The sequence below is a fragment of the Prinia subflava genome, chromosome 4 (genome assembly GCF_021018805.1).
Source record: "Prinia subflava isolate CZ2003 ecotype Zambia chromosome 4, Cam_Psub_1.2, whole genome shotgun sequence".
Taxonomy (NCBI): domain Eukaryota; kingdom Metazoa; phylum Chordata; class Aves; order Passeriformes; family Cisticolidae; genus Prinia; species Prinia subflava.
In genome coordinates this window covers 58,515,297-58,532,333 of record NC_086250.1, presented here as the reverse complement: position 1 = coordinate 58,532,333, position 17,037 = coordinate 58,515,297, and positions in this window count along the sequence as shown.

Here is a 17,037-nt window from a genome sequence, read left to right as displayed (position 1 = left end):
ACACCTGCATCAGACTTAATAACTGGAAAGTTAACAGAAAGCACAAGGAAGAGGGAATTCTGCCAAAATAAATTCACTCTAATATGACATAAAGAAAAAAACACTTCAATATCTTCAATCTGTAGGAATGAATGGTTGAATTTTTATCCCATTCAGATTAGCTAGCCCAAGGATGGAGGAACACCAGACCCTGCCAGAATCCAGCCTTATGCTGCGTCTCTTAAGAAAAATGATGGGAATGCATTGCTGTTGCTGCTAGCACTACATCAGGAGCTGCCTGCAGTTTTCTGTGTATGGTTATTACACATTGAGGATTATTCTCATTAATAAGTTTCTTTTGGCATTCAAAAGTACTCAAACACCCAGAAAAAGGCTTCTAAGTAAACTCCATTCAGAAGAGGCCCATTCAGATGTTTGTCTTATATTCAGGTTCTGGCAGTTTGTAAGCAGGTAGGACTCACATGGGACAGTCCTGCAAAGGGAAGAGTTGTCACTAGGCTTGTTTAGTATCAAATCTTGAAGACATGGCCTCTGTGAATCCCTTCTTCGTCTTATGAATTATGGTCCCATGTCAATATTTTTCCCCTCTCCTTTCAAAAAAATTAAAGTAAAATAAAATAACAGTTAAAGGTTATTTTTATCCATTTGAGAGAATAAAAAATGGAAACCTTATTTTCCTCTTTAAACTTATCTTTGTCTCCTGCCTTTGAGGTTCTTGGGTCTGTGTTGTCCAGATGCTTTTCAGAGCAGCCTAGTGCACTGTGATCTTAAAACAAAGATTCAAAAACAGATGAAAGGCTTGTGTGCTTTAATCAGACCATCTCCTGAAATTGCAGTCCTCGTTCACTCTCCCACAGAAGCAGCTCAGACCACAGTGTGACCTGCTTGCAGCTCCCATTGTGCAGCACATGGCTGATCCAAGGGACTGCTGAAGGAAACTCCAGCCCTGACCCTGCGCCTTGAGACGGAGAAGGGCTCGGGTGAAAGAGGGAGGATTACTAACACAGATCAGCAGTTCTGAGTGAACTGGAGTTTGCAGGCAGTGTTTCATGGTTTGGACTGTCACTCAGCAGATAGCTGGAAACCAGATGCCAGGAAATAAATATTGAGGAGAGTAAAATTTTACTGAAAAGGTCTGAGGACGAAATATTGTCAGGTGAAAGTACAGTAGGAAAAGGTAATAAAGTGATGTCTTTCAAAAGTTGGGTTCTGCCATACTATTCATAAAAAGATATAATCTTTTGTTTTCATCTTTTTTTTTCTCACATACTTGTTCATATTTTTTATCTCACTGTACTAAATGAGGCAAGAAGATGGATATGATACCAGCTGTGCTTAGAGTACTTCAAAAAAGCTGTTCACCTCAAGGGAAAATACAGCTCTCCTTCTTTTTTGAGAACAATTGGAGGATCCAGGTGATTCTGTGATAGGTATATGAGAATGATGTATTTTTTTAGAACTCAGTTCCTAATTTGAGGTTTTGCATAATTTAGTCCTAATTATTATTATTTGTAATAATAGTAATATTCTACATATCCAGATAGTTGTTCTAATTAAAAATTACACATAATCATCCTGAGTTATTTTCATCTTGACTTCTCTAAAGCATACTGAAGTCCATAGGGTTTTGGTGTGCTCATTTTTACCACAACGTCCAAAGTTTTCATACAATTTCTCATATAGGCCTAATAAGAAACTGAAATCAGGTATAGGTATAAATTCATGCACATATTCTTTTTTCTTGATAAAAAGTGGCATTTATTGATTGCCAGAAAGAATTTTTCTATCAAAACATTACAAGTAGCCTCTAAAGAGACCTTATTCATTTTGTTATGCAGAGAGAGCTCCTACCATGCAGCGACACTGAATATTCTGAGTCCCAACAGAGAGCATCTTGTCTGTCACATCTGACTGTCATGCAGTCATGAAAAATATCTGGATGGTACTAGGAATATGTTTGTAGTTTATTTTAGGAGTGAGGATGACAAGCACATGTTCCTAAAGTGGTTGTGTGCTTTAAGAAAATACACAGAGGAAAATATTTTATTATCCCTTATAATATTGCTTCTACTTTATAAACAGAATGTGTGTACTTTTCTTTGCAGTTCTATACATCCTTGGAAAATCTTTTAACCTTGCAGCTCTTTATAGCACTGCCCATTTAGGCTGTCAGAAACCAAACTAATTAAACCGAAAAGCTGCTCACTTCTCTTTCTGTATAAGGTTAGGAAAAAAGAGATACAATTACTGGTGAAAGTAGGACACTGAGCATAATTTAAAACTATGTGCAGCCTAGAAGCATTATGAATATGAAATCTTTGTTGCACAAATTACAGCTTGCATGCAGGCCTGGGCACCAGACTTCCTAGGAAGATGATGACTAATTATAAAGAACTTTAAGAAGGATAAAATGCCTAACATAAGGGCTAGAGGGGATGATCCATGAAGAAAACACCAAAGAGCTAAAGATTTTAAGATGCCTCACATGGTATCCAAAACTGCTGTAAGTGTTTACATGTGCTCGAAAGATACAAACAAGGAGGCATTAGGAGATTGTTTAGAACACTTCTCAGGGGTATAATTGCATATAAAGGTAAGAAAGTGAGCAAATGGAGATTTGAGTTGACTATCCAGCCAAAATTTTAACAAGGACGTGTAATCGACTGTGAAATAGCTTCCCTAGAAAAAGTGTTAGAAGTCACATCTCTGAAATGATTTAAAAGCAGACTGGACACATCACGTGGTAAGGTAATGGATGGAGAATAGAGAAGTGGCTCACAGTGTATTTCTAACTCTTGGTTCAGGCACTCCCTCTGGCTGTGACCAATCTGGCTGCCCTCCTTGCTGCTGCTGCTGTGCTGCTCCTGTGCAACACCCTGCCCCTCCAGCTGGGAAAAGATATTTAATTGTCAAAAAGGATGACTCTGTTACTTAAATATTGGGTAACTGAGTGAATATGGGAAATTGTCTGCAAGGGCACACAATTGTCTGTGTGCCTTGGCCAAGGCTGAGTGGTGGCAGCACAGCCCTTGTACTCCTGTGAGGAGCAGTGCCCAGGAGGTGCTGAGGACCTGGTTCAGCACCCACTCTGTGCCTGAGAGACACTTCCCAGCTGTGAGCTGCCCTGTTGTGGCTTCTGGTTTCTTCTCATAAACTCCCCCATGTCTTAAACCAGGACACATGGACCTTAAACCAGGACACATGGCATTACATAGGCACAAAACAAACAACAAATGTGAGGAAATCAGTATTAAAATGTCAGTTTTCTGTGAATTTTCTGTGTTAATGCATTTTATGCTCCATTCCTACAGAAGTCTGCTGCACAGGAGGTTTCTCAGTGAAAATATGTGATGAGTTATTGCATGGAATGCATGCTACAGAAATACAAGTTTGACCTTGAAGTGAGAGGACACTTTCCTTGTCAGTGAAAGGCTGAGGAGTTTGTTACACCTATTCTTAGATAGTTTTTTCATCCAAAAAGTTCTTTGCACTGCAATATAGAGAACAGAAGGAGAAAAAAATTGAGATTGAATGTTTTCCTCTATCAGTTCAACAGGGCACCTGTTGAAACAGTGGTGTTAGCAGCAGTTGTAATAGTAGGAATGCATCCTTGAAAGGAATGGTAATGGTGGATCTGTGGTTAAAACACAGGATAAGGAGACCAGGGTACAGACTTATGGCTTCCACACAGGTTATCCAGTAAGGTAAATTTCCTATTTCCCTCCAGTTTTGTATTTTTCATCTATAAAGCAGAGATAGTAACACACTGTTGTATTAGAGTGATGCAAATCACAGTTCTTTAGAATTCACAATTCTTTAAAAGCCTCTGGCAATAAGAACCTCAGCAGCAAGGCTGAAGGGCAGAGGCAGCACTGGTCATTAGTATGGGTGTGATGCTGGGCCCGTGAATCATGCTGGGAAGGAAAACTTCATCCCTGAATGTAGCAGGATTCTCCTGGCAAGAGATGTTTAGGTGACAGAAATTTGTTCTGACTGAATTAACTGACGTGTAGCTAAAAAAGAAATGAACAGAAAATGAATTAAGTACTTAGTCTTAGAATCTTAAAATAATCTTTGTCATACAAAGCAGTTATCTTCTTTCACACTAACTCTTTTGATCTAAGCATGATAAAAACACGATGTGCCAAATTTGAAACAGAGCAGCCAAATAAATCAATGGTAGCCGTTGTGAAAAGCAGGCAGTGTGACTGAGTTTTGTTACAAACCTGTAACCACAAAGCCTGATGAATTTTGTCTAAAAACAGAAACACAAACCCATCTTTCAGTTCACTGATAAAAATGAACTTCCCCTCTAGCTGGCCAGCTGGAAAATATGAAGGAATGCTGGGACCTTCTCTACAGATGATCAATACTTGATTCCACTTGATAAATATGCCCAGACATTGGAAATAATTGCCTAAGCACTACAGTGCTGTTACGTGTAGGAAATGTAAACCAGTGGAAAAACAAACTAGGGAGTACATTATCATCAGAAGCAGTATGTTTCTGTAGATAAAGTAAAGGCTGTGGAGGCTGGGCTGTATTTATATGTGCAAAAAGTCTGGAGACATAACTATTTCAAAGTTATATACTTACTTTCTACATGTTTACTTTCCTGATATCATAGCAACTTAGTAACCTAATTATCCAGAGTTAAAAATTTAAATGCAGTCTGTATGCATTTATCACTCAAAAGCTAGCACAAAAAAATAATTTCTCCCATTTCACCCTGACTATCACTGGGAATCTGCATCACCCGATGCTAAGAAAACCTATATGTATTTTCTGCCTCCCCCTTCCCAGCAGGGTAAACAAATAATTAATACAGCCACTGAGCTCTCTTGGGTGTGATTCAGGGCAGAGATTTTCTTGTAGAGTCTCACAGAGTCCTGACCCAGGGAGACCCTTTTGGCACAGCTATTAATGGTTCCTCAAACCCTTCCTGACTGATGAGGCTGTTGGTAAAAATTAGCAAAAGGGCTGGAGGAGGAACACGAGTCTTGTGGAACTCCAGCCTGGATTTTTGCTGAGTTCCCAGAGCCTGGTGTGTTGATGGGACAGGCAGAGCAGAGGCCTGAGCTGGTTCTGAACCCTTGAGTTCAGCATCACAGAGTGAGGCTGGGGGACACAGGCTCCTTTCTGGGGCAGGGACAAGGACACAGCGAAGATGGAGCCACCCTCAACTGCACTAGACCCATTGGCCTCTGCTGGGTTTTGTATTTGCTGCCTCTCTCAGCCCCTCAATAATCAACAGAGCTCTCACACAGATCTCACAGATGATACATAGTGGCACTTTTTGAGATGGACAGTTGACTTACAGAGATACCTTATATCTGAATTTGTCACACACCTTCAACCACTTTATCTGTTTCTCAGACCTGATCTCCTAGCTTTTACTTCAACAGTGCCCAAATAAGAACAACTCCATATAGCTAATATTTCCTCCTTTTTTATCACAGAGTATCTCCTGAAATGATACCTGTGTGAGCTATTAGAAAGGTAAGAATCAGTGCTACAACAGTGACAAATTTTCTTTGCCTAGAAATGTCAGAGCTTTAATGTCCCATATATACTATATTGGATATGGCTAGAAATAGAAATCTTTATGCCAATTGAAAGGAAAAATTCCCAGTCTCCCAATTCTAGAAGACTTCAAAATATCTGATCCTTAAAGTATGAATTATTTTCTAGCATATAAAACCCATTTTTGAAATGTTACAGCTAATTCTTGGCTCAAAATATCTGGACTAGTAATCATAAAAGCTCTTGGCTCTTGAGATTGGAAGATGTGAAAAATACACCTTCTAGACTACCAAGATTTCTGCTAAACTTTGTAAGTAGGTTGTTCTAACTTTGTTTTCTGGTTGGTTGGTTGTTTCTCTGCAACAAGCTCATGGACTGGGTTAATTCTCACAATCAGGAACATCCTGATTTTTACCTGCAGCACGTAAATAAGAGCATGTACTGATATTCCTTCCCCAGAAAGCACAAAGTAGCTCAATTAGACTTCTGAAATTCTTATTCTGTGTAAAACAGAACAAACAGCAGCCCATAATGCTCTAAATTCCAATTTAAAGTTTTGCATTTTGAATGTGATTTGGAGTAGGTTGATTAGGAAAAAGGAATAAAGGTAAGGGAATTTTTCCTCTCCATCAGAACCAGCACATGTGTCTCTTTCCCAGATGGACCACGGTGGATTTGTATTCACACGAAACTCACACAGAACTGGGCAAATGTGATCTATAGATCTGTGTATCTCAGTGCTTCCCAGAATTCATCAGCAAGCATTTGCAGTAGGTAGCAGCTGGAACAAGTGGAAAATATTTCACAATTAGCTGGTGAGGCATTGCTTGGGCATTTTCCCAGTGACGTGACATTTCAGCTTGGCAAGGTTTTGCTACCAACCTCCTTATCAGTGTGCGGCTGTTTCTTGCTCTTATCGTCTTGCTCCACATCAGGAATGTTGTTCCAGGATCTTTGAAATAGGATCTATTTCCTTTCCCCACAAAACACCTTTATTGCTCTGCCTTCCTTATGCCTGGCAGGAAAAATTGGATCAGTGTATTCTAAACATTGAAGGCAAACTTATGTGATGCTAAACAAAAATTCATACACAGATGAAGAAAAATGGGAGAAAATATCTGTGCATGCTGACAGATTGTTATGCTGTGATTTATCTGGAACAGAAACATCCAGCCAGTTTACCTCATGGTAGCATACCACAGCAGTCATCAGATCATCCTGTCTGCCTCCACTATTTAATCAAGCATGAGCCTGAGAGAACACTTGAATGGTGAAAGCACAGACACGACTGTGTGGGGATCACAGGAGCACATCAGCTCCACAGTATGTGGGCAGGGATGTACCCTGATACTTTTTTGGATGCAAACCCCTGACTGCCTGTGCTGCAGATCCATCACCTTGCCTTGGTGACAAGCATCTATCCCACGTCATTCCTCACTTCTGGAGGTAGTCTTCTGTGACAGAGGGAGGCTGTTTGCACTGGCACTTCTGCTGCACACTGCTACACTCTACATGTCTTGCCAGATATTTGTGATATACCAAATGACAGGTGTGTGTCTTAATAAGTTCTACCGGGGGCAGGAATTAGTAGATGAGGGAGCACACAGCAGTGGAAGCATCTGGTAGGAAGAAAAAAGATTGTCTTGTACTCTGTCAAGTGTAATTAGAGTTGCCAGTTGTCATTGCTGCTAGCGCTTACTTAAATAAGTTTCTCTGATGAGAAACTATCTGACAGAACTCAAAAGAAAGCTTGTAAATTTATGATATAGTACCAAAATGGTCTTATTAATAAACAGCAACTTGTTATTATTAACTCTTATTGTTAAACTCCAACTCTTGTTGGAGTTCAATACTCTCTGAGTAGCTTGTTTTGGATATGCCTTGGGTGAGGGTGTAAGGGTTAATGTCAAAGTCACACATTTGAAGGTGTTGTATAGGATTTCTGATTTAGCAAAGTGATATAAAATATACTGAAAACATAATACAAATGTAAATTACATTTACCAGAATACAGCAACAGTTCAATCACAGTACGAGTGTGATTTCCCACTACCATTCTCTTTATCCTAATAGAGGAAGTTCCCAGTTGCCGAGAAGGAACATGTAGATTGAAGCCAAGACCATTGGTCCTTTTGAAATGCTTTTGCTGGTTGTCTAGTTTAAACTCTACGTGAGCCTTCTTCCATGGCTCAGCTGTCTTGGTCAGTTTCAAGCTACCAGCCTTACTAAAGAAGAGGTAAAGATTTCCACAATTTGTAAAACTGTTACATTAAAAATGCTCTCAAAATAATTTGCTTTCAGCAGTAAGCTTTGGGGGAGGCTGGTGATAAGTGTTCTACAGTCTAATTAAGAAGAATAAGCATTTTTTATTTTTAATTGTGTCTGACAGCATATTTAATTTCCCCCTCCTGGAGTGAAGCACAGCAGGGCACTCACAATCCACACCCCAGCACACTCTGAGGGTCTCATGCTGAGAGAGGAACAGTGCACACCATCCAGCTGCTGCAAACAGCATCTCAGCTCTCGTTTTAGATTCTAATCCTTCCTTTAGTACTTTTGATTAATTATAAATATTTGTTACTTTGTTATTATAATAGTGTGTCATTATATAATTGCTTTGTTCCTGTCACCTGAAAGCACTTAGAATTTTTTTAAAAATGAGGATGCATTTTTTGTGTTTTCTTGGCAAATTTAAATTATGGTTCTCACAAAACAGCCCACAGCTGGGCCCCTGTATGACCAATGCAGTCTGTGTCCGGTTAGGAGTTTGACTTTATTTTGGGAGCTATACAGTCAGTGGGAGATGGAAAGCATAAATAGAAACCTCTGAACACAGGTTTTATGGAGGGGGAACAAATAAAAAAGGTGCTTTGAAAGTGATGGCTGAGGAGAAAATATGTATTAGCCAGACATGAGCTGTAGTCAAGTAATAAACTCCCACAAAAATCACAGAAAACAGCAGCCCTCCACCCCTCTCAAGATACTTCAGGGAGTAATACTGAATGCTGGTTTGTGAGGTCAAAACATCCACATGAAATGTTTTTCAAGAACAGAAAGAAAGTCATGAAAATTGATGAGCTAAAATAACATAATATACCCCAAAACAAGGAGTAAAGTCCTGACCCTTTTACCTTCAAATGGTGCAGTCCCCTCAAGACACGCTAGAATGTGTAGGAAATAGAATTATTTGCCCAATTTATACAAACTCACCGAATCAATGAAAGCCCATGATAATGGTAATACTTTTGAGATAATATAATTCTGCAGTGTTCCTCCAAAGGGCAGATTTGTCCCCAGGCTAGGTACATGCGAGGTGGATGCTGGCATCTCCCTATGGTGTGGTGGGGGCTGGCAGCACCATTGTTCAGGCTCTCACTCTCTGAGCTGTGGGCAAGCTTTCATGGCCATTTTGTCAAGTCTTATTGGCAGTGAAGAAATATCACAAGCAATCTACTCTGTACATAAATTACTTTTTAAGTAATACAAGCAAATTAATAAAATAATAAAGGTTGTCTCTTCCAGAATAAAAGACAAAGAGAAAAATGGCCTGAAAGTATTGAGAGCATTATTAATTATCTATAGGCCCTGAGACTGAGTTTCAGCTGCCCTAGTTAGGGCTCTCAAAGAGTGAATTTCCCCCTCTGGGAATGAACTTACACTGAATAATGATGCAATTGCCCCAGACAGCAGATCTAATTCCCCATGATGGCTAATAACACCCCAGACGTCCAGACACTGTTTGGAGCCACTCAGCCCCATTTAGGCTCATTTGCTAGCTCACACCCTCATGCCCAGAGGTGACTCGAGATGTGCCATCATCCATCACCCAGCACTGCCATTCCCTGCCTTTCCCTGTGGATGCACAGCCCTGCTCCTGGGGCCCAGCTCAGGCGGGACGGGGGCTGGCCTCACACCAGAGCCGAGCCACAGCCACAACCTCTTGGAAAGCCTCACCAAGGGCTGGGGCTGCCTGACAAGCCACCTTCCCCAGCCACAAGTGCAACTCCAGCACAAGTCTCTGGAGAGGTGAGCAGTCCCCAGTGCGCACCTAGCCTGGGTTACTGGGATCCTGTCCATTTTCCATGTCATCATTTCCATGTTTTCAGGTGTCCCAAAGTTTTTTATGAGGACATGTGCACACTGTGAACTTAAACTCTCCTGGAATAAACTGGGGACAAGAGAAGGAGAAAAATATGGAGGATATTTGGCAATTATGAAGGAAATATGGGTTTTCCTTCCTCAGCTTCCCACGTACTCACCACAGAAGAGCCCAGAGAGGCAGAAATCCTCCTTGGAAGCATCCTCAGATGCATCAGAGTCACACAGGAGGTTCATAGCCCAATTCACATGCATGACTCACAAGGCTTCCTCCACTATGCTATATCATGAAATGTTCTGCCATTACAGACCTCACTGGGCCTTTTTCCCCATTTGGCAGAAGTTCCCATGCATTCACCTTCCAAGACACACAAACAAGGCACCCACATGGATAGGGGATCCCTTTAGGACAGAAGCCGTGAGAGATGGTTGGCTTGTCTTGCCTGCATGCATCCCCAGGAAGCAGTGAGAGCCATGTCAGAGTGTTTGGAGCAGGAGAGGAGCCAAGGGCAGAGAGGGTTCATGTGGAAGGGGCTGATGGAGGAGAAGCAGTCACAGTTGTCACTCAGACTCAATCTGTGACAGTGGGCTGTGACTGAGTGCCACAGGACAGGATTCACCAGCAAGGATTTGGGGGTGTGCACTACCAGTCACTGCAGGTGGCCATTGCTGTCATAGTGTCCAAAGGTGGAAACAGCACCATGGGCTGCCTCACCAGCCCTTCTCACCCCTCAGCCTCAGGCTAACGGGATGGGAAGGAACTCAAGGTCTAGTTTTGGGCTCATACTAGAGGGTATGCTAACAAATTGGTTTCTTGATGTACTTGCAGGGCACGTTCACAAATTCCCTCAGAGACCACACACTAACCAGTACTAGTCATCAGCCTGGGCATGCATGGAAAAGAGCCAGCGGCCAGAATAGTTCCAGTAGGTTTCACAGACATCTCAGGAGAGGTGGTGACAGCAATTCTGCTGACAGCCTGTCTAAAGGCCATTGCAAAGGCACTGCATAATGCACATACCCTGCTTGACCTAAGATTTTTGATGCAGACCTTGTCCATGAGACCTGAAAACTGGATTGTGGATGAAAGTCTAAGGATTTAACAACCAAAGAGCCTCCTGCAATGCCCAAGTCTGCTCCTTTAGCAGGAACTAAGGTAAATGTGCCAGGCTGAGTCTGACAGCTTGCATTCAGGAGCTGTCTTCTGTCTCCTGCTGTGTGTGTCTCCAGGTGCAAGCTCTCCTGCTCCCCAGCCCAGGTCACCAGCCTTTCCTGGCCAGCCCTACCAGACCATAAACCATTGTTCTGCCCCACAGTAGTAGTGCTTTCCTCAGTGCAATGGATCCCTGGCAGCACAGTCAACCAACTTATTTACACCAATATAATTTATTTTATTTGCCAAAAATATGTGTGGGTTTTTTTTTTTATCTCCAATACTTTCTAACCCAGGTGACATGAACAAACTGAGACAATGATGACTGAGATTTTAGCTGAGTACAAGACTTAAACAAAGCTGCTCTGGAAAGAGCTGTGAGCCCCAGTGCTGTTGCTTTCATCTGGGTCTGAGTGGGCTCTGTGACACTGGGAGGCTCACACTGGAGCGTGATACCATTAAAGGATGGGAGGACACAGCAACAAATGGATTTTTAGCAGAACATAAGCCATGAATTTTGACTCTTGCTGGTGACCATGTATTTTGTCTTAAACCTGTAAGAAGAATGACCCAGATTACTACAAGTATCATTCTTTTTTATTTTGTTATTGTTTACCATTCTGGTCTGGGGAGTTGTTGCTTTTTTTTTGCCCCAGATGTTGGCATGAGTAGGTGGGAATAGCCTGGTCTTACACATTTAATACCATTTTGTGGATGCTATGTTGCATGTACATTATTTACTTTTAGCACAAAGAAGATATTAATTATTCCATAGGGCAAGAATTGTGTCAAAATGCCTTTGATAATCCTGAATAATAGATTTAGCTGTATTTATACATGTTTTGCTGTTATGAGTTGCACTTTTAAGACTTTCCCTCAGTGAATTGCTCATCAATATGATCCTGATTCGTGCCAGTGATCAACTATCAGCACAAGGGTACACTCTGCCTTTGACAAGGTATCTAGCCTTCAGCTCTGTGGTCCTGTTCTCCTTGCTCCAACACCAGGGTCTAGCCTCATTCAAAAATAGATATATATGTGATACCTAGGCAGTAGCCATGGCCATACACAACCTGGTCACCAAAGTTACCTCCTTGCTCTGGGCAGGGCAGCACTACGGCTCCTGCTCGCTGCCAGCTGCTGGGAGGGGAGCTGGTGCCATCACTCTCTGCTCAGAAGATACAGGGACACTCCAAGACATGCCCAAATCCTGCCAGCATTGTGGTTAGGGGAGCCTACCCGAGTGCACAGGAAGGTGGCTGTAGGAAATTGGCAGAGGGTGGAGATGGGAGCTGTTGCCTGTGAGAGATAGAGGCTGCTGGCAGTCAGTGGTGTCTTGCCCCTGTACAAGGCAGAAGCTCTCTAGTTCCTTCTGAGTTTGTCATTTCCCCATGTGGTACTTTCCTGTCATGTCTGTGAATGCCCTCAGCACTTGTCAAGCCATGCCTGAAGTACCCCATAATTCAAGAAAGACACAGAAAGAGAGGCCCAAGAAAGGCTGTGAAGATGCAAAGAACTGGAGAACCTGCCCTTTGAGGAATGACTGAAGGAGTTGTTTTCAATCCCCAGGGAAAAGAAGGCTCAGTGTGGACCTCATTAAGTATTCCAGTACTTAAAGGGTGGCTGCAAAGAGGATGGATGTCCCTTTCTCAAGGAAGCTTGTGGGGTAGACAAGAGGTAAAAGGTACAAGTTGCATCTCAACATAAGAAAGAATTTTTTTACAGTAAGAACACTCATTCACTGGAATACCCCCCCAAAGATGTGGTAAAGTCCCTGTTGTCAGATGTTTCCAAGATGCAGTTGGTTAGGATGGCAGGCAATGTCATCTAGGCTCCTTCTCCCACAGAAGTTTGGACCAGATGGTCTTTTGAGGTTCCTGCAAAACTGGGCAATTTTATGACTCTGTGGTTATTGCCTTGTATGAGAAGAGTTTTTCCAGTCAGAGCTCTGCATCTTAGTGATGGCATCTTAAGCATGTACATCCATCTCCAGTTTCAACTCTGAGTATAACCATCTCCCAGTTACGTACGAACTTTCTCACAAATGGCACGTGGTAAGGGAGCATTGGCCATGTGATAAGCAGCTATCTTCCTCTGAGGCTGTAGGTCTGGTAAGGGCCATGGAGAATTTAGCTTAGGAGTCCTTAAGAGCAGGCATCTTTCAAACCCATGAAACCACAGACTTTTATACTTCAGGCACTTGATACAGCTGAAAGTAATTGCTCCAGTGCTGAAAAACAAAATTGTTCTCTAGGGATGATAGTGTTCTTTAGTTAAAATCACAGGAAAATAAATAACTTACTTTTCTAAGAGAAAGCCAAAAATGTCATTTAGAGCAGTGCAATCATTCTTAAAAGGCAGCACTTGTCTGACACGACTACAGAAACAGCACTCTTCTCAGGAAGGAGCTTCTGTGGTTATTATTGTAATTTGTGCAGGTCCAGCTGCCTTGCCAGCAGCATGTGGAGCAGCTTTAATCACCATTTTAAACTAATGTGGCAGATATTTATGATAAAAACAGTGGTGTCAGCTGTGTCAGATGCTCTAAAAAAAACTTCAAAACAATCAGCTGTCAGATTGATTAAAAAACCCCACATTTTCCTCTGAAAGAGCTGAGGTAATTTAAGAAAAAAAATATAAAGAGCAAAATTAATTTAATCCAACCATTTCAATGATAAATTGCAGCTGGAAAAGCCTCCTGGGGTTACAAAGAACATGTTTATATTGTCAGGTGTGTCAAAAGGAAGATTAGATGGAGATATTTTACGGACAGGGGAGAAGAAGGAAAAATTGTTTCTCTCAGTTCTCTGCTGTCAGAGCATCCCAGAAATACCACATCCCACCCAACACAGCCAAGGGATGTCCCCTGACTGCTTTCTGTCCTCTTCAGACTTGAACCAATGAGAACACTTGATTCCACAGAAAGAGTCAGAAACAGTAAAAAGTCACCTAATGATTTACTCTTCTGAGCCTGCTCCTAAAACAACAGCTTGGGGTGCAATTATGGGTCATGGTCTGGCACTGCCTGTCCTGCTGTGGGGCCACACAACAGGGCCAACCTGTGGCTGTGCCTTGCTGTGGTATTGCATCACCCCTCCTCTCACAGCCTTGGTGATGGGCTGGCACCACACCTCTGTGCTGAGGCTGGCAGGAACAGCAAGTTTTTAAGGGGCACAGCTCCAGAGAGTGCAGCTCTGTGAGGAAATACATCCTGTTCCTCTGTGCTTGCTGTGCAAAATGATGAGACTAATGTTCATAAAGGGGAAGGCAGGGCTAAACCAGTTTGGCTTGTATGGTATATGCAGTCATAATGCATGCTAAAGAGTAAGCACATTAGAAAGGACATGTATGAAAATGATCAGATAGCCCTGTGTATTAATCATAAATTTGAGGAAAAAAACCCATAAACTCATCTCCTTGGTTATTTCTGTATTTTTAATGGGAAAATTAATATGGGGAAACAGAAAAATGAAACAGGCGGATTGCTCAGTGCCATGCATTAAATGCTATCATTGAAGAGTGTTGTACACAGAAGACAGCAAATATTGTAGATATGTCAGGGATGATTCAACGTTACTGAAATAACTTGAGAACATAAGCTCTCCTTACCACTGTCAGAATAGCTAGACGTGTTTGATTTAGTTCATTCTGCTGTGCCATGTTGCTCTGCTTTTTCTGCTAACTCCACAATTCAACCTTACAATTGGGAATTCAGATAACACAGCCCTTCACTTCTGATCTTAGTTGAATACCAATGCCACAATTTTATGCTTCCTTGCTTTCTCTACTCCCTGACCTTTCATGTTTCTTGAGGGACATCTCATTTCCTCTAGCTTTCAAACACCTTAACACTTATTTCTTTATATTGGTGATACAATTAAGTACACATCCTTAATTGAGTTACAAGCAAATACATAGAATAATAACAGGGTGTTTATCTTTGTCAACCCTAGACAGGTAATTAAAAAGTCTCCTTCACACTCTTCTAGGCAAACAGAACCCTTTAAACTGATATGTCGCCTTTACATAATGTCAATAGACTGTCTTCTCCTCTCTTCTGTTTAGATGGCCTTGTGTATCCAATAGAAAATGCAAATTTGCCTTACTCAAAACTCAGCTGGAAATAAACCTAACACTCCTATTAGTCTAGTTCCTCTGGTTCAGAGTACACTGAATTAGAATAAAAAGTTACTTCATTGCTACAGCTGACAGAGCACAATTTCAGAGGTCACATCTTGGGTGCAAAGTCTGTTCAGATTTTCAGTGCAATACTTCCTGCTATATGCTTGGATTTAACATATATATCAGCTAGGCAGACCAGCAGATTTTCATCCATGGTAAACTGATGTAGCTCTATTAAAGGTCAAAGGAGATGATTTCCATCAGCTAAGGACACAGCTGACCTGCCATTCATGTCTTGTCCCTTTGCCCTTCAGAAGAGGAGGAAACCCTCTGGCACTCAGCAAGGTACTGGCAGCCAAGAGCTCTGTTGAGGAACAGCTGCATTTCAAAACATTTATGTGAGGCTGTTGAAGAGGAATGGTCACATGCCAAAGGCTCCAAGGCGCAGTCAGTTTGGATTTTGTAATCAACATGCCACTGGCTGAGACTCGGGCTCAGCCAGTAACCTGACCTGGGATACATCAACTTGCAGAGGTCTGGCTTCAGCTTGTAGTTTGCCCTGCTCTGCTTTATTCCTCCACTGCTCCCCCACAGGGATTGGTACTTTTCCTTCTACCTTTACAGTAGATTTGTGTTCTGTCTTATCATTTTCCACTACAGGCCCTAGGGATCATAATGCTCCTGAACTAAAAGATGCCCACAGAAACACAGACTACACAGCCCTTCTGGCCACAGGAACAGCTGTTTTCTGGCTTGTGGCTTCTGATGAAAGCCAGTTACAAGCATTAGGATGGATGCACTTCAATCAAGTGTTGTGTGGATTATGGATCCCATTGTAAACAAGCCAGCTCCTAGTAATAAATGCAAGGAACATTTGCCCTGAAATCACTCCACCCTATTTTCTGCAAAATTGCTCTTACACATATATCATTGCTGTGCTACAGAGAAGAAAATATGTAGAGCATAAATATTGACATTCATATTGTTCATACTTTTACATGCTAAAGAAATCATCATTTTTAAAGGCTTTCAATAAGGATGGCTGGTGGAAAGTTAAGAGAGGGAACAAACACCTTGGCAGTGCCTCACAGGAGTTCTGTTTCCTTGGAGATACGTTTTAATGTAGAAATAAATAAGAAAAGCTCACAGTTCACAGCAATGTGCTTCTTTTACCTAGTCTTTTAGACAGAAAAGAAGTATGAACATGACAGTGCCTTACCCCAACGGTGATGTTACGTAGCCTCATATCAATGATACTTGGTTTTTAAATGCTCCCTTGGGGAACATGGACTTATTTGCAGTTGAACTATACATAACAAATAATAGTTTCCTATTGCTATTGTTATTCATTTATTATACATCAATATTTCCCCTTGATAAAAGGAGTTTTAGAGAATTTTCAAATGCTCAGACAGAAAAACACTCACAAATCCACAAACCCAAAGCTGATCAGTATGGCTTGGATATACCATAAGGTAAAAAAACTCTCGGGTGCCCAAAGACATGTCCAGATGTCAAACATCTTTTCTCAGAGATGTACAAGTGAGTGAGTCCCTCGTTTCAGATATGTGTCTGCATCCCAATATGAAACAGAAAATTTCTAGAAAAGAAACAACATAGAGAAGAGCTTGACAGTCTGTGCTAGAGCAGCAGGCAGCCTGACTGAGGGAGTGCAAAGGTGGAGAAAAGGAGACCAAAGGAACAGAGAGCAGAGGCCAGTAATACAGGTACCATACTTGAACTCCAGAAAGGGCCAGTAAAACAAAGTAACGGGAACAGTGAAAAGTCAGGACAGCAATGAGGAAGTGGAAAAGCTGGGGCAGACCAGGAGTGCTCAGAAATACTGCCATGGCCATAAAAGGAGCAAACAGGGCTGAGTCCAAGAGCCAGGAACTGGCAGGGAAAGAAAAACCACACCAGATCTAGTCATGTTTGCTCCCACCTCCCATACGCCACGTGGCACTGACTGAAAATGACAGATCATCTGGTCTGTCCTTGCAGGCTCTCTGCCTAACAGATATGGCACCTGATTTTCTCTGTTTATGACATTTGTCATAAACTTGCTTAGGGCAGAGCAAAGTGAGAACTAGTACTACCTGAGACCTGGTGGAAACAAATATTTAAGCCATCTTTAATAGTGT